The sequence below is a fragment of the Lontra canadensis genome, unplaced genomic scaffold (genome assembly GCF_010015895.1).
Source record: "Lontra canadensis isolate GAN:19392208 unplaced genomic scaffold, GSC_riverotter_1.0 scaffold1, whole genome shotgun sequence".
Lineage (NCBI taxonomy): Eukaryota > Metazoa > Chordata > Mammalia > Carnivora > Mustelidae > Lontra > Lontra canadensis.
This window is the reverse complement of record NW_022630995.1, coordinates 33,621,124-33,646,601: the sequence shown is the minus strand read 5'-3', so window position 1 is coordinate 33,646,601 and position 25,478 is coordinate 33,621,124. Positions and strand designations below refer to the sequence as shown.

At 44.1% G+C, this 25,478-nt stretch overlaps 1 protein-coding gene across 4 annotated transcripts in view; it reads right to left on the bottom strand.

The window, feature by feature from the left end:
- APBB2 (amyloid beta precursor protein binding family B member 2) overlaps positions 1–25,478 on the bottom strand; it is a 378,415-nt gene that overhangs the window by 202,081 nt on the left and 150,856 nt on the right. The window contains exon 1 of one of the 4 annotated variants that reach the window (XM_032852814.1): positions 3,988–3,998. The exons of the other annotated variants lie outside the window; for them this stretch is intronic. The gene's annotated coding sequence lies outside the window, so the exon portion shown is untranslated. Of the gene's footprint in view, positions 1–3,987; positions 3,999–25,478 lie in introns of those variants that run through there. 4 annotated transcript variants of the gene reach the window in all.

Below are 25,478 nucleotides of genomic sequence, written 5' to 3'. Positions count from 1 at the left end.
TTCTCAGAGCCAGATTTTAAAACCAATTCCAAGAACACTATCAAACAAAGGCAAATATGCACAGACAGGGAAAATTCTATTTCCTGAAATGTATCCCAAGGGGGAAATACCAAAATTCGAAAAGAAATATTTTTAAGACAGAATAAAGGTAGACTTTTCTATTTACGAATTACCTTTATAACTCTTAACCAGAATTTCTTTAAGTGAAGCAAAAGCTTGATGATTCTCCCACAAATGTATTTGATCCCCATTTTTCATACGTCAAAGGCACGATGCCTGCCGTTCAGAAATAATGACAATGTTTAATGCTTCTAAGAAGTGTCAGTTTAAAATATGCTCTTGGGTGGCTTTGGAGGGTGGGCTGCATTAATGGCTTCAATCAACCCCTCTCTGTGTCTTCGCCCTCTGCTCCATAAAGTTGTCGTCCCTTCTCACTGCCTTTGACATGTCACTGTGGGGCTTGCTTTGGTCATTTAGAGGTTAGCCAAAGGGATGACACAGAAGCTGGAAAAGTGTAGCCCATTTCCAGCCCCTGAAAAAGATTATGATCTGGACACACAAAGACACATGCAGGCTGGCCTCTTGGAAGGATGCTGGAAACTTGGGTAGCTGAATCCTCTTGGCCAAGGCCCTCTTTGACAGGCCTCAGCCAGCTGGCCATCAAACACGTAGGAGACTACTGCAAAGGGCTACACACTGTACCCGCAGCTGACCCAGGGTTCATAAGAGAACCCAGCAGAGTCCGTAAGCACCCAAGCACCCCTCGGCCGTCCTGTAGATAGGAACGGCTCTTACTAAAGTTCCTGAACTCTGGTGCAGTTCTTATGCAACATAATTGTGGCAACAGGTAAACGATACACTAACTATAGCCACAATAACCAAAATGAGGTAACAGGAGAACCACCGGGATTTAGCCTGAATCTCGAGGCAGGGGAGGTAGGATGCTATGTGACGGTACCACCGTGGGAAATCTAGTTGTTCCTTGGACACTAATGCTCTCCTGAGGTTACACAGGGATGTTGTGACCAATATGGGCTGCATCCTTCATTTCTGCCATTGTTCATTCACAGTATACAACCACTGACACTCTGCATGTTAGAACAGACCATGATGGCAAATCTTAGGAATGTGTCATAAGGACATACTGGCAGCGTTATTTCTAGTAGGAACAAAATCAGAAACAAGTTGAATCCTCATCAGTAGGAAACTGATTAAATAAAGCATCCCATCTTTACAATGGAACATCATGCATTATTTAAAAGTGACAATGTTCCACAGTTACATAGGCAGATCTCTACTAAATATTATTGAACAAAAAAATGAACTATAAACAGTGTTACATACACAGGACGTTCAACTTTTCTGTATGTCTGAAAGTTATAATGAAAAGTTAAAATAGGGGCGCCTGGATGGATCAGTGAGTTAAAGCATCTGCCTTCAGCTCAGGTCCTGATCCCGGGGTCCTGGGATCGAGCCCCTCATCGGGCTCTCTGCTCAGCAGGGAGCCTGCTTCTCCCTCTCTCTCTGCCTGCCTCTCTGCCTACTTGTGATCTCTGCCTATCAAATAAATAAATAAAATCTTTAAAAAAAAAAAAAGAAAGAAAGAAAAAGAAAAGAAAAGAAAAGTTAAAATAAAGGTAGTATGTAGAGAGACACCTGGGTGGCTCAGTGGGTTAAGCCGCTGCCTTCGGCTCAGGTCATGATCCCAGGGTCCTGGGTATCGAGTCCCACATCGGGCTTCTTGCTCAGGAGGGAGCCTGCTTCTCTTACTGCCTCTGCCTGCCACTCTGACTGCTTCTGTGTACTCTCTCTCTCTCTCTCTGACAAATAAATAAATAAAATCTTTAAAAAAAAAAACAAAGGTGGCATGTAGAGTGTTACTCTTTCATTAATTTAAGAAAAAAATCTGTGGTAACATAAAACACAGATTTAGAAAATTATACAAACAAGCAACTTACTAGTTGTTATAAGGAAAACACTCTGATAGCTACTGCCCAGATCAAGAAACAGACTTTTCTACCCCCCCACCCCACACCAGAACACTGAATTTATGGTAATCTACTTCCTTGATTTTCTTTATGATTTCATTACCTCACTGTACAACCTTGGTCAATATAGTTAATTCTTATCTATTTTTTTTTTTATAATTTCACCAGGAAGCACATAATATCTGTTTTTCACTGGTTTCTAATGTTTGCAGCCATTGTCACTCACAGTCTGGTTCCATTAAATCAATGGGGACTGCAAAGTGACAGTACTCTGATTCTCCCATTTCATTTCCATTTATTGAGCGGAAAAATTTTAGACGATGCCTCCCATCGTCTACTACGTGGTTCCCTAGTGGTCAGTTCATATAAGAAAGGTAGGATAAATATGTGATTCTTTCCTGACTACTTTCAAGATAACGAACTAGTGTCCCATTAACCCTAGGCGGTAATCAATTTTTTTTGGTATCATCAGACATCATGGATTTAAACATACTTGCAACTCTTATTTTTTAATCTCAAACTGTCCCATCTGGGGGCATCCAGGGTGGCTCCTAAGTCCTTCTCACATGGCCCTCATCTTTGACACCTATTATCTAGAGATGTTCCAGACTCATCTCTATTATCTAGAGATTACTCTGTTCCTTTTTTTAAAAAAATTATGTTTGTATGGGATGTAATCTTGCTAGTGTTCTGTACTTATATGAAATCTTGTAAAAGTACAGAATACTAACTATATCATATCCCATAAGCTTACTATGAAAAGAGAAAATATGGAACAGAGCGATATCCTTACAATTAAAACATGCCCAAAACACACGGTTAAAAAGAAGTTAAAATATGATCTATTATTTCAAAAGAGGGTAAAAGATTATTTTCAAAATTATAGAAGACATGAAAGAACAGTATGCATCTCAATTAGAAAATTTGCATATAATTTACATAGTCTCTTCACTACATTTCTCTCCCTTATTTGGAAACTCTGTGAGAGCCGGGACCCCATCGATCTCATTCATCAGTATATTCCCAGTGTCTGGTGTGTGGCAGACATTCAAGAAATAGCCCATAAAGGAATGTATAGAAATCTTCACTAAAATGTTCACAGCAGTAATCTCTGGGTGGCAGGATTTTGAAAAACGTCTTCCAATGCTTTATATGCTGCTGATTCGTGTAAATTCTTTTATAATGAGTACGAAGTATTTTCATATTCAGAGCAAAGAGTTATTTTCAACGTGGAAGAAAGTTTGTACATGAAACTATCTACATACATACTATGTTTCTAGAAGAAAGAAAGAAAGAAAGAAAGAAGGAAGCATGCCCCATCTCCCTGTCCCCCCACCCTCACCATGTACGCCTTTTCTCTTCATAAAGGAAGCTTCTGGGGTAATAGGTGATAAGGCTGCGTTTTCCTAAGGAAGACTAGGTTTAGAGTTTGTGAAAAGGAAGACAGCAGCCACCCATCTGCCTCCCATGCTATATTTGACAGATTTTACTCTGTGGCTCCGAAAACATGTTAATAGGACTTCTCGCGGTGAGAGGAAGGGATTAAAAAAGCGAAGAACCGGGGCACCTGGGTGGCTCAGTGGGTTAAGCCTCTGCCTTCGGCTTAGGTCATGATCTCAGATTCCTGGGATCGAGCCCCACATCCGGCTCAGCAGGGAGCCTGCTTCCTTTCCTCTCTCTCTGCCTGCCTCTCTGCCTACCTGTGATCTCTGTCTGTCAAATAAATAAATAAAATCTTAAAAAAAAAAAAAATAGCGAAGAACCTTGTTGTGATAGTTTGGCCCTATATCGAAAATGGCTCACAGGGGCTGCAATTCATGGAACAAAGATGACGTCTTTTCATAAAATCTGCACTCCCAAGACGTCCCAAATACACAACCGGGAAATGCCGACGGCAGGGACGCAAACGCACCGAGCAGAACAATCCTAAACAAGAAGGAGAGGAAGCCTTCATTTGCTTCACTGGGCCTTCATAGATCTCTTAGAGAAAACATACGACATGAACTGCCTCATAAAACAGATGGTCTTCTCCAGTTCCCTTTTTTTTTTTTTTTTTTTAAACAAGATAATTAAGGGAAACGAAAGAGTAAGGATCTTGTTAAATTGGCTAAGGAAAATGATTTCATTTGAAGTAGAATGCCTGAGTTTCTGGAGAAAGGATTTCAAGTTTCCCCTCAAAGGTGATGCAGGTCATTTGGCAAAGCCTATACCAGAAAGGGAAGGCATCCCTAGGGCAAGAGCCTTCTAGATAGCAAAGAACATCCTGTCAGGCCCTTTTAACAGAGGCAGAAAGGAAGGCTGTGGGGTAACATGGCCTTGTTGAAAGAGCACTGGACAGGGAGTCAGGACAGAGGATATTGGACTTCTTGATTAGTGAGTCTAACAAACCTATTTCACTTGTCACCTTTTAATTTTCCTAGAGAAAGCCATTATTCATTCCCGTATCCTATCTTGGTAATAACAACAAATGTGATAATGAGAAAAAGCTCTATAGCAAAGAGTGCAAGTACAAAATTGTTAGTTTAGAATGGAATTTTGTTTCATTGCCACATATAAAAGTCCCACTGTGCAGTACTGATGTGAATCAAAAGTCGGAGGGAAGGAAAAGGAGGGTCCAGGTGTTCCGAACCTAAGAGAAGAAGACTATGTCCATGTCTGTTCTCTAAGCTCTAAAACACTTTTTTGTGGAAAAGGAGAAACAGATAAAAGTATACCACAAAAGCAACTCAAAATTCCACGCCAGATTTTTGATTGAGACAACGATAGGAGCCGGGAATCTTTTATGGTCTTGACTGGGATTCAGCCAAGAAAGGACATTGCCCCCAAATGTCACCTCGTCAGCCATAATGCCTACCGCGCCTGAATTTTCAACCAAAAGCCAGGGGTAATATTTAGCCCTGGATAGCATTAACTAATTATTGTTGAGGGTTTCCTCTAAGCTAAATAAACATAAATAGTATGCACAATGTCGCTCGGGTTTGACAAGCCCTAAGAGACAGGCACTATTATTCTCACTTTACAACCAAGTTAAGAAACTTACAGAACATCAGACAGCTAATAAGCAGCAGGGCCCAAGCTCCACACCCCGTCTACGATTCCAGAATCTTCACTTTCGTATTCTACTCTACTGCCTCTCCCAGAAAGCAGAAAGAGGGATGGGACTGGCGAAACAGAGCCTCCAAAGATCCCATTTGCACAGATGACCAGTCCCTCACCTACTAGTTCCAGGAGGTGAGTGTCACAACCCAGCAATTAGGGAATGGCTTCTCTTCAGTCACATCACAAAAGCCAACACTGAACTTCCCTTCTGACCTGCCTCATTACCTCGGGATCTCTCCTCTTCTCCCTGCATTCTTGAAATCCTTCCTCCTCTCTCATTGGGACTTTTCCTGATGCTTCTCATACCACTTCCCTAATCCTTCTTCATGAAAACCAAATCCACTCTAGTCTTCAAAAATTACAGTGAAATCTCATTTCAACCCATAATGCATATGAATCAATCCTGATTTGGCCATGTAGTGGCTTGGAGTCACTGGGCAATTTTCTCAATGATAATAATCTCTAACATTTACATCACATTGACTACTTACCAGACATTGTCTTAAGACTTCATACATATTAAAAAAGAAAGAAAGAAAGACAGACTTCATGCATATTAACCATTCCAATCCTTATAACCACACGGTGAGTTACGGAACTATTACTGTCCTCATGGCACAGAAGTAACAGGCAGCGAGGTACTGAGTAAGTGCCCGCAGCTACACACCAGGCAGGTGGTGGTGAAGCTACTCTGTTTTCGGTTTCTCTGAACTTCAGTTCTCTCCTCTCTGACATAAAAATATTTATTTATTTCATGTGGTCCCGAGGCAGAAATGGAATAAACATAGCTAGAGTGGTTTCAGGTAATTCTTAGATTCCCCCTTCTTCCTCTAGGATTTCTGGGATCATCCTGAGGTACAATCCAGAAACTTTCAATTAGGTGAGAACAGGGAGATAAGGGAAGCAAGTGCTCATTGTCTCCCGGACATGCTGTCTCATGTGTGAGTTAACACCCTTCTGAGGCAAATCCTACCATCCCTGTTTTTACAAAGGAGCAATTCGAGAACTCGTGCTTGGACGTCCTGCTAGTGACTTGAACCAGAACCAGAATCCACATCTGCATGTTTTCTCTCCACTGTGTTTTAAGGGGCTTGAGGGGACAGCCAAGCCCGCTAGTTCCCCATCTTCCTCACGTAGCCATACCCCCAAGAGGACGGATGTATAAATGCCACAAGCAACCAGTGTTTCCGGGATTGCCAGTGTTACCTTCCCCAGAGAAATCAAGATAGAAAAGCATCATCAATGATAAAAGTAGGGGGGAAAAAAGATAAAAATAGGTATAGTCACATTTACTGACCCTGCATGATTCCCAACTCCTCTGATAAGAAAAAAAGGAAGGAGGGCGGGTGGATGATAGGAAGGAGGGCCAGAGGAAGGAAGGAGAAAAACAGGAAACCGTCCCAGGCCACAGATGATAATGAACATAATCCCGAAATACAATCTCTGTGTTCTCTCATCTGCTTTAGGACTTTTTTCCCACAAGAGGGTCAGTGGCTGATCTTATTGGGACAACCTTCCTTCATTTGAAGTAGGGCCTCCAGTGAGAGGCCTCAGGGAAGACGGGCTGCCCAGAAACGCTGTCCTCAGAAAGGCAGCAGGAGGGAAGAAAAGGGCTCAGCCCTGACCCGCAGGCCAAGGCCGCGGGAGGAACAGGGCGTTCCTCTCCACACAGGATGCCCATTCACACACACACACCAAGGTCCTCCTCTATCTCTGGCCACCATCGGCCCTCCCAGTCCGAACGCAAGGACTGCCAGGAAAGCGGAAGGCCATGTGGCTGCCAGGGAAGCTGGAACAATGGCGGCCCGGAAGCCAGAACCACACCCCTCACCTCGCCTGCACTCCCACCTGCTATTCTCAAGCTGGGAAAAGGACACACCCCCTCAGAACTGTCTTAAAGATCTGTTTAGACCTACCATGGGCCCAATATCACACTGACAGATGAGCTTACGAGGGTCCATAAACTCAGAAATATTTTGGACACACTTACATGGCTCTTTCCTGAAGACAGTTTTTCTAGGTTAAGAACCGCTACCCTAGTTGGTCACAGTGAGAAAACTGGGCTATGGAAAAAGAAATCCTCACCCTCCCACAAAGTCTCCTTCTCAGGCACCCTGGTTCAGTGAGGCAGACATCAAGCAAGATCCCGGCCACCTCTGATGTCGTCCTGCCCCAGCCCTTGTGTCCATCTGGGTTCTGGCACCGGCGACCCATGGCTCAGGAGCTACGGGCATCTGAATTCTCCTCCCTTCATTGCCACCAGCAGTGCCTAAGCCACGGTTCTACAAATTCTCATGGAGGCCTGCAGCCTACCTCCCCCTGATCACCCGTCTGCCCTCACTCCAGCCTCCTGCACACTTCTACAGATATGTCCTTCCAAGAGAATTCACCACCTTTCTCGCCACCATGCCACATCCCAGACCATTAAAAGTGGGACCCTAGGGCCAGAGTACCTGGGTTTGAATTCTGTCTCCATCATCTCCTTTGAGTGTCTCTGGGTAAGTCACCTAACCTCTGTGTCTCAGTTTTGTCAACTGTAAAACAGGCATAATGAGGGTACCCACGCCAAAGGCTTGCTGCAGGGATTAGGTGAATATGGTACATTTGGTGCGATATAAGTCAAAGCTGTCATCATCATCAAAGTGACTCTTTTAAGAGCTCCCCACTGGCTAACAAATAAAAAGCCCCATTCCATCAATATGCTCTCAAGATACTCCATGTGCAAGTCCAAACTAGGCCCAACTTGCCTCTAGTCTCTATGGACATAAGCCCTTTCTGTACCACCTGACCCCCACGGGCACACCAGACTGGGCTCCACACTCTTTACTGAACCTACTGAAAGCTTTCCATTCATACGCCTCGGTTACTCGCTCTGCCTGGGAGGTCCCATCAGGGCCTGTTGAACCCTTACTATCTCTCCTGGATGAGCCCACTGATCCTACCCAAGTCACCATGATCAAGACTTCCAGTGGACAGCACTAAAGGTGTTAACACAACTAGCAGCTTTTGTGGTCCTGCCCCTACCTGCCCAATAGCCATCTTTCTGATCTACCTCAAAGAACTAACCTTTATCCTCTTACAACTCCAGCAGTCAGAACAAAAGCCTTTTGCAGCCTTCTTCTGAAGGGTGCTTGGGGTCACACATTGCTTCCTGGTTCCTTTAGAATAATAATCTTTCATTAACGAAGAAGAGGATGCGCAGGTCAACCATATATATTTTTATTTTATACACGGATGACTGAAATTGTTTTAGGTCTAAGCTCCAAGGTTACAAAGAAAGAGTCATTTTACTAGATGAGGTCTACAATCTCTCTTTATTATTTTGACGGCGCTTGGACTTATAATTCCTTTCTTCCTAACAGCTTAGAAGACAATTTTGATTTTATACCTTAAAGTATCTCATAATACACATGATAGCACCACCTGTTTTGTTTTGTGTTTTAAGATTTATTTATTACTTGAGAGAAAGGGGGGAAGAAGAGAGGGGAGAGAGAATCTCAAGCAGACTCCTGAGTGTGGAGCCCAATGTAGGGCTAGATCCCACAACCCCAAGATCGTGACCTGAGCAGAAACCGAGTCGGATGCTCAACCCACTGAGCCACCCAGGTGCCCCCATAACACTACTTCTACCTTCCACATGGAAAACGATGCACTGAGTATTTGCACTAAGTCCCAGACAGTGAAAAAGAAAACCCTAATTTGGGTTATTATTTCCACCCCCCTATTTTCAGCAGTGCAGAATCCCATGATAAATTATTTTCTGTAAAAGTACAGAACTAGCCCCCAGATTTCTTGAAATCCCCAGGGTGGAACTTAGCTGTAAAAAGTCTGAAAAGAAGTAGAAAATTTAATAATCCCATTACCCTGAAATCCAATAAAGCCTGTTGGAGCTTTACATTTTTAAGAAATCAGACTATTTGTGCTATTACCCCAAGTACTGCTATAGCTTCCTACGAAGCCATAAATATATACAACGTAGTTCCCCAGAACACAGACTGAGACAATCATAAAAAAGGCCATAAGGAAGATACCGGCCATGAAGCATGGCTCCACAGTACTTGCTACGCAGGTTTGTGCAGGCGAGTTCATTTATTTTGAAAATTACATTTCTAAGTCCACAACTCATTGCTTTCAACTGTGAACAACTTTTAATAAAAGTTAGAATGTCCTTCTCAGAGCCGGTTTTCACATGAGCTAAAGGTCATACTGAATATCAAGAACAGTTAGGAGGCAATCACGGCATACGGGGAAAAGCTCCTAACATCTGTATCTTCACGTTTGCTTCAGTTATCATTGTATTCAGCTGCAAGCATTAGAAAACCTAATTAACAGGAGAGTCAATAAACAGGAAGTCATTGGAAGGTTCAAGGCTGCTGGTGTCAGTGCAACAGGAACAATGTCAGAGCAGGTATCCTGGTGATGCTCTCGGCTTTTCCTTCACACTTGTAACCTCATGGTGACATAAGGGCTGCTGTGCGTTCAGAGAGTATCGGTATTCACGGCAGAATGTAGAAGAAAGCAAGTGAGGGCACGGACAGGCTCATGGGTCAGGTTTTATCAGGACCTTAAATGCTTTCCTGGAAACTCCACCCCCACACCCCAGTGGACTTAGTCTCAGGTCTGTCCCCCCCCACCCCCCACCAACCAGAACCAGGTCAATATGACTGCACTAGCTGCGAAGAATCCTGGGAAGTCAGCGGTCAGGACCAACAGGTTGGCTTGGGAGCATCACAACTACTGTCTGAGGCTGATCACCACGCCACTCTGAAGTAAATGCTGAGTCTGTTAGCAAAAATGGAGCACGACAGAGGCCCTGGGTGGGCAATTATTTGTCTCTCTTTTGAGTCGCTGTCTTGAGAATAAGAAAGTCATCCAATAAGTAGACAAGATAATTACAGTATTTCCAGAGTGTTTTTTGCTCCCCCAACTCAAAAGCATCTACTACATAGAAAGTAATGTGTTACAAATTCCAATACCTACAAAATGAAACAAAAACTGGCTAATCTTCAGGTTTGTACACTCTGGTCTTTTCTCTCCGCATCTGAACAGATAAAAATTGACAGTCAGGTGGGGAAAAGGTGGTGTGAAGTCTTGGTGCTGTGAATCCCCGTCACAACCTGAATGGATTCGACAAAGTTCTACCTGAGGTGAGTTTCACCTTTTGCTAGGAAGGCAGGCCACGTCAGCTGTGATACAAACGTTAAAGATGGGGGTGAAGCATCCGGCCTGTATTTTCCCCACTCCGTTTTCCCTCTTCCCTCATCCACCTCCCCGGAGCCTGCCTGACCAGACAGGTGCATCTCTTTAGCACCCTGGATCTCCCATGGGATCACCCTCCCTACTTAACATTCAATGGCTTCCCACAGCTATTCAGAAACTACCAAAACCCCCTACCAAGACTCCAAGTCTGTGCAGCCCAGCCTCCTTCCCCAACCCCAACCCCATCTCTCACCAAGCTTTACCATGCCTGGTATGCTCTGGACATTCTGGTGTCCTTTCCATTCCTTGAACTGTCCCTAATACCACAGACTGCAATGAATGAGCTTTCCTCAGTTCTACAGGGCTGGGCTTTTCCCAGGCTTCCGATCACAGATCAAACAGCACTTCCTCAAGGACATCCTCCCTGTGCCACCGACGTCATGGGGGCCCTGCCCAGTAACTCTCCATCATCCTGCTGAGTCCTCCACAGCCCAGCCCACAATCCGTGATTATCTCCTCTGTCTCAGTGGCTATCTTCTTGTCTCCCTCCATCACTCAAACAAAGCAAAGCTTCAGGGAAGCAGGCCCCTTACCTACCTTAGCCCACTGTCTGTCCCCACAGCCCAGCACAAAGAAAGGCTCTAGACCATTCTGCCATCTGCTTCTGGGACCCTGTAGTCACTAACTCCTCGAAGTAGCCACCATATAGACGTTGCACCCTCCGGAACCTGTGCCCCCACAATCCCTGGCCTGGGACTCTCCTCTCTCTCCCAGCAGCTTCTCTTGCTTGTAACCCCTTCCTACTCCTCTCAGGGCTGCTGACGCGGGCGGCCAAGTGGTCTGGAGCACAGAGCCTGCAGCCAGACAGCCTGGGCTCGAATCCCGACTACACCGCTTACAGGGTAGCCTGAAAAAAGTTCCTCGTCTCCTCTGTGCCTCAGTGTCCCCATCTGTAACAGAGTGATACCAGAAGCTCCCATGTCACAGACAGCCGCCAGGAGGATTGGGAGAATACACGCTAAGGGCTCAGAACAACGTCCGGCTTGAAAGAGTTCCATTATTAACAACACCGTAGTTAGTAATGTCAATAGCTTATCAGCACGAACAGGCTCTTTGTTTTCGCTCGGATATATTCTTCCCATGCAGCCCCGTTTCCACAGGTCCCTCCACAACACGCCCCCTCAGGTGCGCCTCGAGTACTACCCACGGCACCTGCAACCCCACAGTGGCTCTTTTAGCTCTGCAATCTGAATGAATCCCATCTACTCCCAGACCCTTGTCCTCCTGGAGGACGGAGCTCTCAACATTTGGGTTTAAGCCCTTGAACTTCACTGATGACACAGATCTTTACCGGCCTTCCCCTCCTCTGAGCTGCTACACCAACATGATTTGATTCTGATCATTGTTGCCACCTTTGGTCCTGTCTACATATGAAAACATCAGCTCTTTGAGGACAAGATGTAACTCTTTTTGGTCCTCTAGAAGAGCAAGCACAACATTAAAAGTACAGCAGATATGGTATCAATCTGTCTACTGATTGGCTCTGATCACCCCTCCATCTTAATGCCACCTTGTCCCTCAACCAGAGAAAGGGGAAGCATTATTATAAGCCTTGATTAAACTGGACCCTCAGTGGAAGAGACATGGGTTTCAAAAACAAAAGGTTTCTATCTCCTGACATTCAAAAACACCAGGAAATCCTCTTTACCCCTAGGTGAGCCCCAGCTGCAAGGCTAGAATGGTAGCAGGTACGCACGACTTAGCCAAGTCATGTTGGATTTATTGGTATTGAGTTCCAAGTAAGCAATATACAACTTATGCTATTTGGGGAATTTTCTTGTACCCTTGGAGATGGGGATCAACACTACTCATGATTGGATACTCCTAAAAGAGAATTCTAAGGAAAAGACAAATGTAATTCCACAGGCTTATGTATTTTCCATAACACTGAAAGGAAGAAAATGACTTAAAAGTCTAGATATGGTTCAACAAAGCATTCTCTATAGAATAGGCATGCTTGCTTTTTTCTGTTTCTATCCCTCTCTCCATAAACACACACACATGTGCATGTGCTCATTTAAGAAAAGTTTAGAAGGTACGAAAGTTAACAATGAACTGACCTACCTGGTGACTCTGAAATATGCAAAGTCATTCCTTTCAGAATTCTATGGGTTCCATCTCGCAAGGATTTTTGTGGCCCTCATTCAGGTCATCAGAGGTCACGTCCCCCGAGAACAGTATTAGCTTTGCATAAAGGAACAAGTATCCAGGAAACCTGGAAAAATAACTTTATCTGCATTGTTTTCAAAACTGCCCCATAAAGTTGCATATTTCTCTTTTTCCCTTTCCAGAGGCTGCTCCCAGAAGATGGTCTCCGGCCCCTGAAATTTGGCTAGAACATTTCTTCTCAATTACTCCCTTGGCAGGAAGTCCTGTGGCCACTTCCCCGGAGGACAACACACTTTTCTCATTTCTCTCCGAGTCAACACCTACCCACATACGCAGAAGGCTAATCCATCCCACCACCCGAACCTTCCAAATGTGGTTTGGAAGCCCCTAGAGTTGTCGTCCCAAAAAAGCCAGACATGAGGTTTGCAGATACCCGCCGCTTTACAAACAGGTTCCCCAGGTACAAGAAAGCTGGACTATGGAAAATAAAAAGGGAAGCCACACTTTGTTCCCTCCAAGGACTCTTCTGCCACATCTTTGAGGCTCATTCCACAGCAAAAGCAGACACTAAAAACAGGCTTCATTCCCGGATGTCCATTCCTGTGACTGAAGACTTGACTCAGGGACTCTGGGTTCTGCTTTTTCTTTTTCTTTTTTTTTTTTTAAAGATTTTATTTATTTATTTGACAGAGAGAGAGAAATCACAAGTAGGCAGAGAGGCAGGCAGAGAGAGAGAGGGGGAAGCAGGCTCCCCGCTGAGCAGAGAGCCCGATGTGGGGCTCGATCCCAGGACCCTGAGATCATGACCTGAGCCAAAGGCAGAGGCTTAACCCACTGGGCCACTCAGGCGCCCCTGCTTTTTCTTTGGTTCTTGAAGGGAGAAGCTGGACCCAGAGCAACCATGTGAAGAGGAAATTTTTTCATGACCATGATGAAATACATTTTGTTGTAACACTTCAACTCTCCACCGGAGAAGGAGCAGACTACAGAGGGAATTAAAAAAAAAAAAAAAAAAAAAAAGTAAAAATTTATAGAGAAGGGATTTTAATTTGGACAGCTGAACCTTCATTTCTCTCTCCAGAGAGACAGAGACATCACCTTTCTTTATGACTGTCACCATCAAGATCAAACCCTATTTACCAGACATGAAAACAAGCTCCATTTGATGAGGATCTAAAAACAGAGACAGTCGATAGACCTCCGTAGCAATTTCAGAGCTTTGGTTCACATGGTGTGTAAAATCTTGAACCTAGCTCACTGATGCCGAGACATGTCCAGGATGTGGGGCTCTGCAAGGGGTCTGGTGTTTGTGGATGACACTGTACTTCACCACACTCCAAAGCCGGGGTCATTCAGGTACAAGGGTCTTTGCAGAACACTGGTTCACTGAATTAATATTTACTTAACACTCAGTTACGCTTAAGGTTCTCTGAAAATCAGAGATTGCAACCTGGTGATTCCAAGGTCTTAAAATCCTGTAATCGGTCTGTGCTAGTCCATATGGTGAGTCAAGATGACAAAGATCAAAGATGACAAAGACAGACTCTGCCTGTTTCAAACATACGGAACACCTGAAAAAGATAGAACAGCTTTTTTTTTTTTTTCCAAAGAAAAGTCAAAATCATGAGAAGGAAATCCCTGGGCTAAAACTGAAGACAGAATTCAAAGTCAGTAAAGACAGTTAAAGCTTGAACACACAGAAGGATATCAGAGCATGGTAGGGCCTTAATGTCAAAGATTCTGATGACCTACAGAGAAGAAAGGGACACACAGTCCAGAGGGCCCATGAAACTGGCTAGCCGGAGCTGAGCTGTCTGTCTATGCTGGCTGCCACAAGGGGCTGCCCTCAGTAAAACCAAGTCCAGAAAATAACCATTCTCCATCCCCTAGGCTTTGCAAGGAAGCTTTTGCTTAGGGATGAGGAAGGAAGGAAGGAAGGACAGAAGGAAGGAAGGAGAGGGAAGGGAAAGGAGGAGGGGAAGAAAGGGAGAGGGGAGGGAGGGAGAGAGGGAATAAACAAAATTTTAAAAGCCTCACCAATATAAAATCAAAATCTCAAGATGACTCTCACACGGAGTTATGGTATCTAAATTAGTAACATCCATGCAGTATCAGATTTCCTGGCCCAGAAAATAATATGAAAACTGGTCTGGAAGCAATGATACACACGGAGCACTAACTGAGGAAATGAGAAAATGCTCTGGCTTTCCACATTCCTATTCACACTGGATTCCCACGGCAAACAACCCCCATTAATGAGGCCCTCAGTGTCAAAGTTTAGGACGAAACAAGGAAAAAGAAAAAAAAGAGAGAGATGGCCAATGTTAATGGCAAAATCTACATCCAAGAGCTAAAAATAGTAGACAATCTGAAAGAGGCTTTATATTTAAGCAATTGAAGAAAGCAAAAACGGGAGAGCAAAAAAGGACAGCAGGTGAATTTAAAGAAATCTACTAGAAATTCCAAGAGTACAGGAAGGAAAGAAAACACACACACACACACACACACACAGTATATTTGTACAGAGCGTACACACACACATACCTACATGCACACAAGTCAATTCTATTTCCACATACTAGCAAAGAATAATCTGAAAATGAAATTAAGGAAACAACTGTTTATAATAACATCAAAAAGAATACTTAAAAATAAAATTTAGGAAGTGTTAAGACTTGTACACTGAAAGCTACAACACATCACTGAAAGAAATTAAAGAAGACCTAAGGAAATGAAAAGATATCCATGTATATGGATTTGGAAGGCAATACTATTAAGATGGCAATACCTCCCAAAATTACACATAATCCCTATCAAAACTCATCTGGCTTCTCTGCAGAAATTGAAAAACGTATTCTAGGAAGGGGAAGAAGAGTCTTTCAACAAACAGTGCTGGGACAACTAGATACGCAGACGCAAAAGAACGAAGCAAACCACTGCTTCAGAACATATCGACTCCGTGACTCAAACACCTAAAGACAAGCACTGAAATTATAAATTGATTAGGTGTTAGCTCCTTAGATAGGACGTCAAAAGTACAAAGAAACAAACAAACAAACAAAAAAAACAGATAAACTGAACTGCATCAAAATGTAAAACTTTCATGCTTCAAAGGACTCTATCAAGAACAAAAAAAAATAGCCCACGGAACAGGAGAAAATTTTTATAAATTGTTTAAGGGTGAAGAATAAATAACCCAAGTTAAAAATGAACAAAGATTTCAAAGATGCTCGCCATCATAAATCACTAGGAAAAGGCAAATCAAACCCAGACTGAGATACCACCTCACACCCACTAGGAGAGCTAGAATCAAAAAGACAGATAAAAATTGTGGTAAGGGTGTCAAAAAAGTGGAACCCCCATCCATTATTAGTGGGTCTATAAAAGGGTCCAGCTACTTTGTAAAATAGTTTGGTTTGGCAGTTCCTCACAAAGTTAAAATAGAGTTACCATATGACCCAGCAATTCTGCTCCCATATATTATCCCAAAGGAAGGAAAACATTTGTCCACTCAAAAATTTGTATCAGGCACTTGGATGACTTAGTCAGCTGAGCAACTGCCTTTGGCTCAGGACGTGATCCTGGAGTCCCAGGATCAAGTCCAGCATTGGGCTCCCTGCTCACTGGGGAGTCTGCTTCTCCCTCTGACCCTCCCCCCTTTTGTGCTCTCTCTTTCTCTCACTCTCTCTAATAAATATCTAAAAAAAAAAAAAAAAAAACCTTGTACATGAATGCTCATAGCAACATTATTTATGATACCAAAAAGTAAAAACAACTTAAATGTCCATACATGAATGAACAGAAAAACCAGATGTGGTTTATCTGTACAATGGAAAATGGAATATGATTCAACAACAAAAAGAACAAAGTAGCGATAAGCACCACAACATGAATGAACTTTGAAAATGTTACACGAGAGACACATGTAGATTCACAGTTTCTGAGACAGGGATGCACATGTGTGGTGAAAATGTTCTGGAATCAGGCAGTGGCGACATTATGTATCTTTGTGAATATACAAAACACTACTGAAATTTATAATTTAAAGGAGTGAATTTTATAAAGTGTGAATTATACCTCATTTAGGGGGAAAAACTCAATGGGAAAATTCAATAATAAGGTTAGAAACAGCCCAAGAGCGAATTCATGAATTGGAAGGTAGTCTGGGTAGCTAACAAGCAGGCTTTACTCCAACAGAATTAAGAGATTTGTCAACAGTACAGTGTCCTGGAATTTGGCATCTCGTTACATCCTCCTTCATACTAAACCTTGCCTCTTACTCTTATCAGGTTAACGGGAGTCTTACCCTTTGGCTAAAGTACTTGGCATAGCAATTCAGAGATTAGTTGTTTTTGAGAGGAAACTAAGAATTCTCTAAGCAGATGAAGTAACTTCACACAAACACACACACACACACACATACATACACACACATGTGTGTGTGTGAGAAAGTTCATTTAAGAGCAAATAGTTGGGGCACCTGGGTGGTTCAGTGGGTTAGGGCCTCTGCCTTCGGCTCAGGTCATGATCTCAGTGTCCTGGGATCGAGCCCCGCATGGGGCTCTCTGCTCAGCAGGGAGCCTGCTTCTTCCCTCTCTCTCTGCCTGCCTCTCTACCTACTTGTGATCTCTATCAAATAAATAAATAAAATATTTAAAAAAAAAAAAAAAGAGCAAATAGTTGACAATAACTAGAAAAGGGAAAAGTCCGGGATGGGAAGAGAGAAGGAAGGTGTGGTAAAATGAATAATGTTGATCCCTCCCCTCCCCTCCAAAGATACTCATATCCTGATCCCTAGAACCTTGGAAATTACCTTATGTGGGCAGAATGGACTCTGCAGATGGGAGAAAGACCAAAGTCTTCACCAGGGACAGATCTGGATATTCTGGGCACGTAACTGTAAGTACAGTGGTCTTTCTAAGAGGAAGGAGTACCAGGTTTTACTACAGAAGAGATGAAGGTGCTGTGAGCAGAGCCTGGTGTGCTCCACTCTGGAGACGGAGAAAGGGGCCCAAGACCAAGGAATACAGGAAATTCCAGAAGCTGAGACAGTCCAAGATAATGATTCTCCCCTAGAGCCTCCATGCCGAACCAGCCTGGCAGACAAGTGTGTGGCCCAGGAAGTCCCCTTTCAGACTCCGGGTCTCCAAAATGGTAACACAATATATCAGTTGTTTTAAGTCACTACTTTTGCAGTAGTTTGTTACAGCAGGAAAAGAAAATTAATACAGGAGGTTAAGTGGAAGGCCAGGAAGATGTAATTCAGCCTTGAAGGGAAATAAAGGAAACTGACCCTGAAACATACCAGGGCATTCAGAGCGGCTTCCCTGCCCGCAGAAGAGGAAACAAAGGAGATATGGGTAAGAAGGATGAGTCAGGAGGGTGCAAACAACAGGGGACACCGTGTGCAGAAAGAAGCTACCCAAATACAACCAAAGCTAGAGAGCCAAGTGTGTTCAAAAACAGGATTTGGAAAGACTTGTAATGTGCCAGCAATTCCCCAACCCCCATCAATGCTAAGTAAGTTTTCAAGTAAGTTATTTGTTCATTCATTCAATATACAATTATTGAGCGCTTTCTATGTGTTCGGCCCCGTACTTCATTACATTCATAACGCTTCCTCAAAATTTTTCCTATGCAAAGCACTCATACAATTACTCGAGAAAGTGGCTGCTAGCACAGTTTAAGCTAACTAGATAAACCGAAACATTATCCTGTAAAAGCACTTTTATTTCTAATACTGCTATTATAAAGTGAAATTACCTTTACTTATTTGGATGTGATCACTCTTCTTCAAAAGCTGTGGCATGGCCTATCTGTAGGTATTTTCAGCAGTTAAAATCCAAGCTTAAATAATACTTCACTACCCATAGATTTTCTGAGTTCTAGGCTTTGAATATATTTGCTCTGACTCGGACTTGGTTCTCCTTACAGCCAAGGCTCATTTGCAGTTCTCTCTTTGGAAACCAAATACCACAGAATTTTTAATCTAGAGATTGCCTAACTATCACCCAGTCCAATTCCTCAATTTGCAGCTATCAGAAGCGAGATGCAACTGGTTCTAATAACTTGTCCACGCCTTTAGCCCTTGTTGGCAGGGCCAGGACTGGAGCTCAGGCCTCCTGTCTCCCCATCACGCTCTGCAGCAACCGTAGGCTGCCTGCTCTTTAACCCAGACTTCTAGGCGCAGGGACTTGGTTTCAGAGCTTACTTAAAATCGTCTGGCCACTGCCATCTGAAAAGCTTAAAACCAAGACAAACCACATAGGATGAAAACAAGCCACATTATCTGCACAAAAACAAACTGAGTTTTTGCACATTTGCATCCCACATATTTCATGGAGCTGATTTTTGCCCACTGAACAGATTAAAAAAAAAAAAAAGTTAAGCCTCGATATTGGGAAAACATAAGGAAATGTCACTTATAACAATGAGGATAGCATATTTCACCTATCGTACCAGAAAGTGCTTTTTTGTCTCCTCCTGTTTCCAGAGTAGGAAGAAATGTGCAGTCCTCGCACAAGGGTGATAGAATGGAAAGAGATAAAACTTCTCCAGAGGGCAGTTTGGGCGCACATAGCAATGTCTGTATAACCTGCAAGCAACACTTCACCTCAGCAGTTTCACTTCCGGACATTTCTTAAGAAGAGAAAAAAGAGTAATGAGGGATGATTAATCCAGAGGACATCAAAGGACTGGAAACACCCTGAATGCTCAACAGCGGGTGACTGTTTTTTGTTTTGGGGGTTTTTAAAGATTTTGTTTGAGAGAAGACAGAGAACGGGGCCCAATCCCAGGACCCTGAGATCATGACCTGAGCCGAAGGCAGCTGCTTAACCGACTGAGCCACCCAGGCGCCCAACAGTGGGTGATCGTTAATCACGATATATCCGTGCAACGCAACAATATGTAAGATTGTTACAAATCACACCCTAGAAGAAGATTTAATAATATCAGAAGTTTCCATGATGAATTAAGTGACAAAAAGCATGTCATAAAATAAGACATACAGTATGATCCCAATAATGTTTCATATAAAGGGGCAGACGCACACACGTACACATACAATAACTAAATGCATGCAAAATGTTAAGGTTCGGGTTTTTTGTGTGTGTATGTGCCTTTCAGTGTTTACACATTTTCTAAAATAAATGGATTGTTTATTTTCCCTGTGGACCAAGGAAAAATCTCATCAGCAGTATTTTTAAAATCTTGTTCCTTTCACCTACCCCAATTCCAACATGCACTCCTCATTCAGAGAATTTTATTACTAAAGCTGTGAGACTCCCCAAGGACTCCTCAGCTGTGATCACCAGCGCCTGGACAATCCTGTAGACTTCCTCCCACACCAGGAAAACCAATTAAAACCAGAGCAGAAAGCCCCTCTCTTGGGATCCTGCATCATATCCTGCCTGTCCTGGGCAGTGAGACCCACTTGGCTATTAATGACCTTGAGCACTGCTCTCAGGCTCTTGGTTGGAACTCAAATTCTAAGTGTTTCTCCACATCCCAGCTGAGCTGAGAAACCCTCCTCCTCCCCACTCCCCCAAAACGGAGTCTGTCCAAGTATGTTTTCCAGTATTATGTGATCTACAGGCTACCGCCTCTCAAACTGGGAGTGGAGAATCATGAATGATCACTGAAAATCAATTTTTTAAAAAGATTTATTTATCTGACAGAGAGAGCACACAAGCAGAGGGAGTGGTAAGCAGAGGGGGAGGGAGAAGCAGGCTCCTGGCTAAGCAGGGAGCCTAGTGTGGGGCACGATCCTGGGACCCTGGGATAATGACCTGAGCCGAGGGCAGGCGCTTAACCGACTGAGCCACCCAGGCACCCCTGAAAATCAATTTAAGGCGTCCTGACCAGGTTTGCTTGACCACGGCAGAAGTTCTTCGTATCCAGGTGAAGGAGCCTCGCCACATTCAACTGTTTTTACTGCTTCCCTCTGGAGCACCACACAGATAAGCCTACCACGGGGCCTGGAGACTTTCGAGTTGCCAGGAAAGTAAATGTACTAGTCTAGAAAGATACTTATGATACCCTATTGAGTAAGCACCACGTGCAACGTTACCCCATTTCTGTGAGTAACAGAAAAGAAATATACTGAGAGGGAATACTTGACATTCAGAAGGGTCTTCCACAAAACACATAAAGCGGCCATCTCGCGGTATATAGGGCTGTGAGAGCTGGTTTTCTCTTTTCTTTATTTAAAAAATTTTCTTTATTATGCATGCATACCCATAAGATTTTAAAAGCGTTATCACCCTTACTGTATTTATTACTCTTACTCTTTGTATATGAAGTACTCCTTCCTAGGGCCTCTGTGTTATTTATTTTTTTACTGAATTGAATTGGATAAGAGAGGAGCTAGAGACAGATGTCAGCATCCTTTGATGTGGGCAGAATCCTTTAAGTCTTTAAGACCCACACCACCAAAATCTCCAGTGGGGAGAACAGGTGAGGGGACACCACCTGAATAAGCGGTCACCAGATCACTCGACAACCCAAGTGCAGGAAAGAAAATAGATGGGAGCTGGGGAGCAGAGAAACGTAGGCTCAAATTGCAGCTCTGCTCTGACAAGTCACTTTGCTGTTTTAAGCCTCATTTTCCTTATCTGTGAAATGGGGATAATAAAATGAACCTTTAAAATTTGATCCAGTTCAAACTGAGATACTTCTAGTAACTTTAGGACACAGTGCATGGCATGTAATAGTGCCTGAAACAAAACCAATGCCTTTCATTAGTGACAGCAAGGAAGTCAAGCGGGGGGGCGGGGGGCGGGGGGCAGGGGGGAAGAGGCCAAAAGAAACAACCCTATGTGCCTATTACTATTTAAACTTTTAATATTTTATTTACTTTTTAAAAAAATTTTTTTAAGAAGGCCCAACATGGAACTTGAACTCATGACCCCGAGATTAAGACCTGAGCTGAGATAAAGAGTCTTAGCCAACTGAGCCACCTGGGTGCCCCTGCTTAAACTTTTTTCTGTTTTTTTTTTAAGGTTTTATTTATTTATCTGACAGACAGAGATCACAGGTAGGCAGAGAGGCAGGCAGAGAGAGAGGAAGGGAAGCAGGCTCCCTGCTGAACAGAGAGCCTGATGTGGGGCTTGATCCCAGGACCCTGGAATCACGACCCGAGCCGAAGACAAAGGCTTTAACCCACTGAGCCACCCAGGCGCACCCCCTGCTTAAACTTTTTAAAGGGCAATTTCTCAAGTACAGAAAAGTAGGAAACCCCCACCTCTAAGAGAGGGAAAGGCAGGTGAAGGAAGGCCAGGGGTGGGGGAGCAGCACAGGGCACAGCACCTGGGCTGCCCTCAAGGCCCTGATTACAGCCATGTGGCCCTGGCCTGCACCAGTTCTGCCAAGAGCTCTGGAACATGCCTTCCAGGGGCCTCCTGAAGAAATGACCAGATCCCACCTCAAGCCCAAGGGGACGCCACAAATATTAGAGGATCTATCACAGATAAAGCCCTGTTCTCACAGGCGGAGAGGAAAAGGGAAGTGAAATAGAGTTTAGTGTCAAAGTCCAAAGTATCCATATACTCCAAAATTCGGAGAGCAATTTGGGACACAAGCTGCAGGAGGGAGATCTGAGAGCTCCAGCGGTACCTGCTTCTATTTGGGAACCTGGGGCAGCTTCCTGCGAAAGAGGGCAATGCTGCTGTGCCCTTGAGCAGAATAGAGTTCTAGCAGGCGCTCAGAAGACGGGTCTGCATCGCAGAGAGGGACCAGCAGGAGCAATGACACAGAGACCCAAAGTCCACAGTGGGTCCTGGCAGGAGCAGCCCACTTAGGCTCGTGTAAGAAAACAACCAAAAGAGGCACCTGGGTGGCTCAGTGGGTTAAAGCCTCTGCCTTCAGCTCAGGTCATGATCCCGGGGTCCTGGGGTCGAGCCCCACATCGGGCTCTCTGCTTGGCGGGGAGCCTGCTTCCCTTCCTCTCTCTCTCTGCCTGCCTCTCTGCCTACTTGTAATCTCTGTCTGTCAAATAAATAAATAAAATCTTAAAAAAAAAAAAAAGAAAAAGAAAAAGAAAACCACCGAAAAGTACCACCACCACCACCAACTATTATTAACCATGAGTAACGGGTACTAAAATAAGGGGGAGCAAAAGACAATGCAGAAGACTCAAATGTCAAGCTGACCTTCTGCACCAGAGGGGACCGCACCACACATTCTCGGCAGGGATGGAAGCGATGCCTCCGTCAGATGAATCTGGCTAAATGTACAAGTCAAATTTGCAGGGCGAGAGACTCCTGACTGCAGAGGTCAGGAGATTAGTGCCACAGTCCAGACCCCGACCGCTGGAGTTAGAGCAGTAAAGTGCAAACACAAACAAACAAGGATGCAATCTTCTTAGCAACTCCCGGGGTAATTTCCAAACACCAGTCTTAACACAAGCACAAATGCCAGCCTAAAATGTCATCCACTCTAGCTACTGACTCCTTCCTTCGGTGTTCAGCGGCTGTCATTCCATATTCCACCAAGGAACAGCCTCCTGTCCTGAAAGAGAATTGCCCTGAATGGGAAAATAAGGATCCCAAGATAGAAAAAAGAAAAAAGCTCAAGGTTCGCATTTGCCCCATGAGCCTCAAAAATGGTTCAGAGAGCGGCACGGTATACCAACAACCCTCGAACGACGCTTCTGACCACACTTGAGGACAAAATTAGAAACTCTGGAGAATTTTTTTTTCCCCCTGAAATGTTTCCTCTTCTCCAGGAACAGTGTGGTCCTGTTCAGACCTAGTCCTGGCCAAGAGGCCCCAGGTCGTCTTGACTTCCTTGCCTCAGGTGACAGGAGATGAGGTGAATGCTTCCTACTGCTACGAGCGGCCACTAAAGAACATCAGAACCTCGGCTGGAGGTTTCAACCAGCAAATCTTACCGAATAACAAGGAGGAGGGAGGTACAAGGGGGAGGAAGGGGAGAACAGAAAACACACCCCCATAAAATAAATGATGGTCTGAACTCACTGCAGCAAGGGATCAACACTGTAAAAAGGAGACGAAAAGCACAAAAGGGCTTTTAGAGCACCTTCTAATGTCCTGGGAAGGATGTTTCAAACAATGTCTTCTGCAAACACGCTGAAGGCCAAGGGACCATCGTGTGTGCAGCCGCACTCCCTCCTTCCCGCCAGGAAAAATGCACCAGTGACATGCAGAGCAGAGGCCTCTGGGAATGGCTAGCATGTTCCTGGCACCCAGGAAGGGTAAAAGCAGGACAGTTCACTCCTCGAGAGCTCTTAACAAGAAGTCGAGTGAAGAAGAAAGGCGCCTTTCAACTCCTCAAAAGCCCGGACTCTGAAGCTCAGGGCCCCCTTGGAAAACTACAAAGAGGTTCGATGAATCACTCCCGAAGACGGTGAATGATGACCAGGTCCACAGGCGTGAATTTTTCAAGTCACTGCCCTTCCTCCATCCTAAGAACCCAAACTTTCACATGTCAACCCTTTGGAAAGAAGAATGTTCTTCCAAACGCAGTACACTGAACCACACACGATTAGCATTTTTGCAAGTCGAAACTGGTCAAAAAATAACAACATCCCAAGTTTCAATCACAGTACGTGGCTTCCAACTTCTTCCACAGCCAGAAGAGGCAAATTGTTTCTCAACAGGACAGACCGTAGGTATTTTCGGCTCTGAGGGCCAAGAGGCAAAGTAGATTCTGTAGGTACTTACATAACCATTTAAAAATATGAAAACCATTGTTAGCTCCTACAAAAACGGGCGTGGGCTGGATTTGGCCCGGCCGGGGTGGGGGTGGGGGGGCAGGGGAGCAGTTTGCTGACCTCTGTTTTACAGTCTATAAGGGTACATTTTTTCTGTTGTTCACTGTGAAAACTGCTAATTTTAGGCTAAAGTCATGCCTCTGGAGGATGCTAAAGGATCCGGATAGAAGCTGTTTATCCCACCCGTGCGGGCGGTATCACTGGAGGTTGGTCTGAATTGAATCTCCTCTCTCTTGTCAGCTCTCCCTTCCCCGGCTGCTTCTAACCACCGGGCTTATTTTAGAAGCAATCGTCCGGGGGAGGGTTTGAGGGCAGTTCTAACTTTTCTATGAAGTAAAAATGGAGATGTACAAGGAAATGAGACTTAAAGGTGAGTGTGAATAAACATAATGATGAAAGGAATATGGGAGCAAAGGGACGCTGGGGAATTGCCCCAGGCATGTCCCTGATCTGAAGCCAAAATTCCGAGCGTCCAGAGGAAGCAACAAAAGCCAATAAATATCTCAGCAGAGGGCCCAAAGCTAAAAGACTAACCTGAACAAAAAGATAAGTTGATGACAAACCCTCCTTTATAGAAACAGGAGATGATTAAAAGGGCGATAATACTTTTCCTCCTAAGTCAGTTGGGGGTAGGCCATACTATAGCCATTCCCAGAAGACTATCATCAGAAAAACTTAAGTTTTGGGGTGGCTGGGTGGCTCAGTGGGTTAAGCCACTGCCTTCGGCTCAGGTCATGGTCTCAGGGTCTTGGATCGAGCCCTGCATCGGGTTCTCTGTGCAGCGTGGAGCCTGCTTCCCCCCCTCTCTCTGCCTACTTGTGATCTCTGTCTGTCAAATAAATAAAATCTTAAAAAAAAAAAAAAAAAAAAGAAAAACTTAAGTTTTGTGAGACACTGAAAGACATCGCTGAGGGAATGAGGTGTTTCCTCCTTTGAAGAATGCTGACAAGAGGACGGGACTCTTTCCCTAACACATATTCGACAACAACATATCTAAGAGGACATCTCTTCTGAGTCCAGGAATTCTTTTATTTAAAAGAATTGTAAAAATCAGTAGGAAATGATCTTCCTTTATGGCATCGCTATTGTTTCAAATGTTACAGACTGTGATGCAAAAGAGGAAAGCTTAAAAAAAAAAAAATCCTGATTATGAACAGATGCATCGAAAGAGAAAACGGAGATTGCTCATATATGCTTCTGGCCTTCTCCAGCCACTGGATTAGAAAAACCCAAACTTCAGGAACATTTCTCATCATTCAATATTAAACATGTCCCCTAGAGCAATCCAT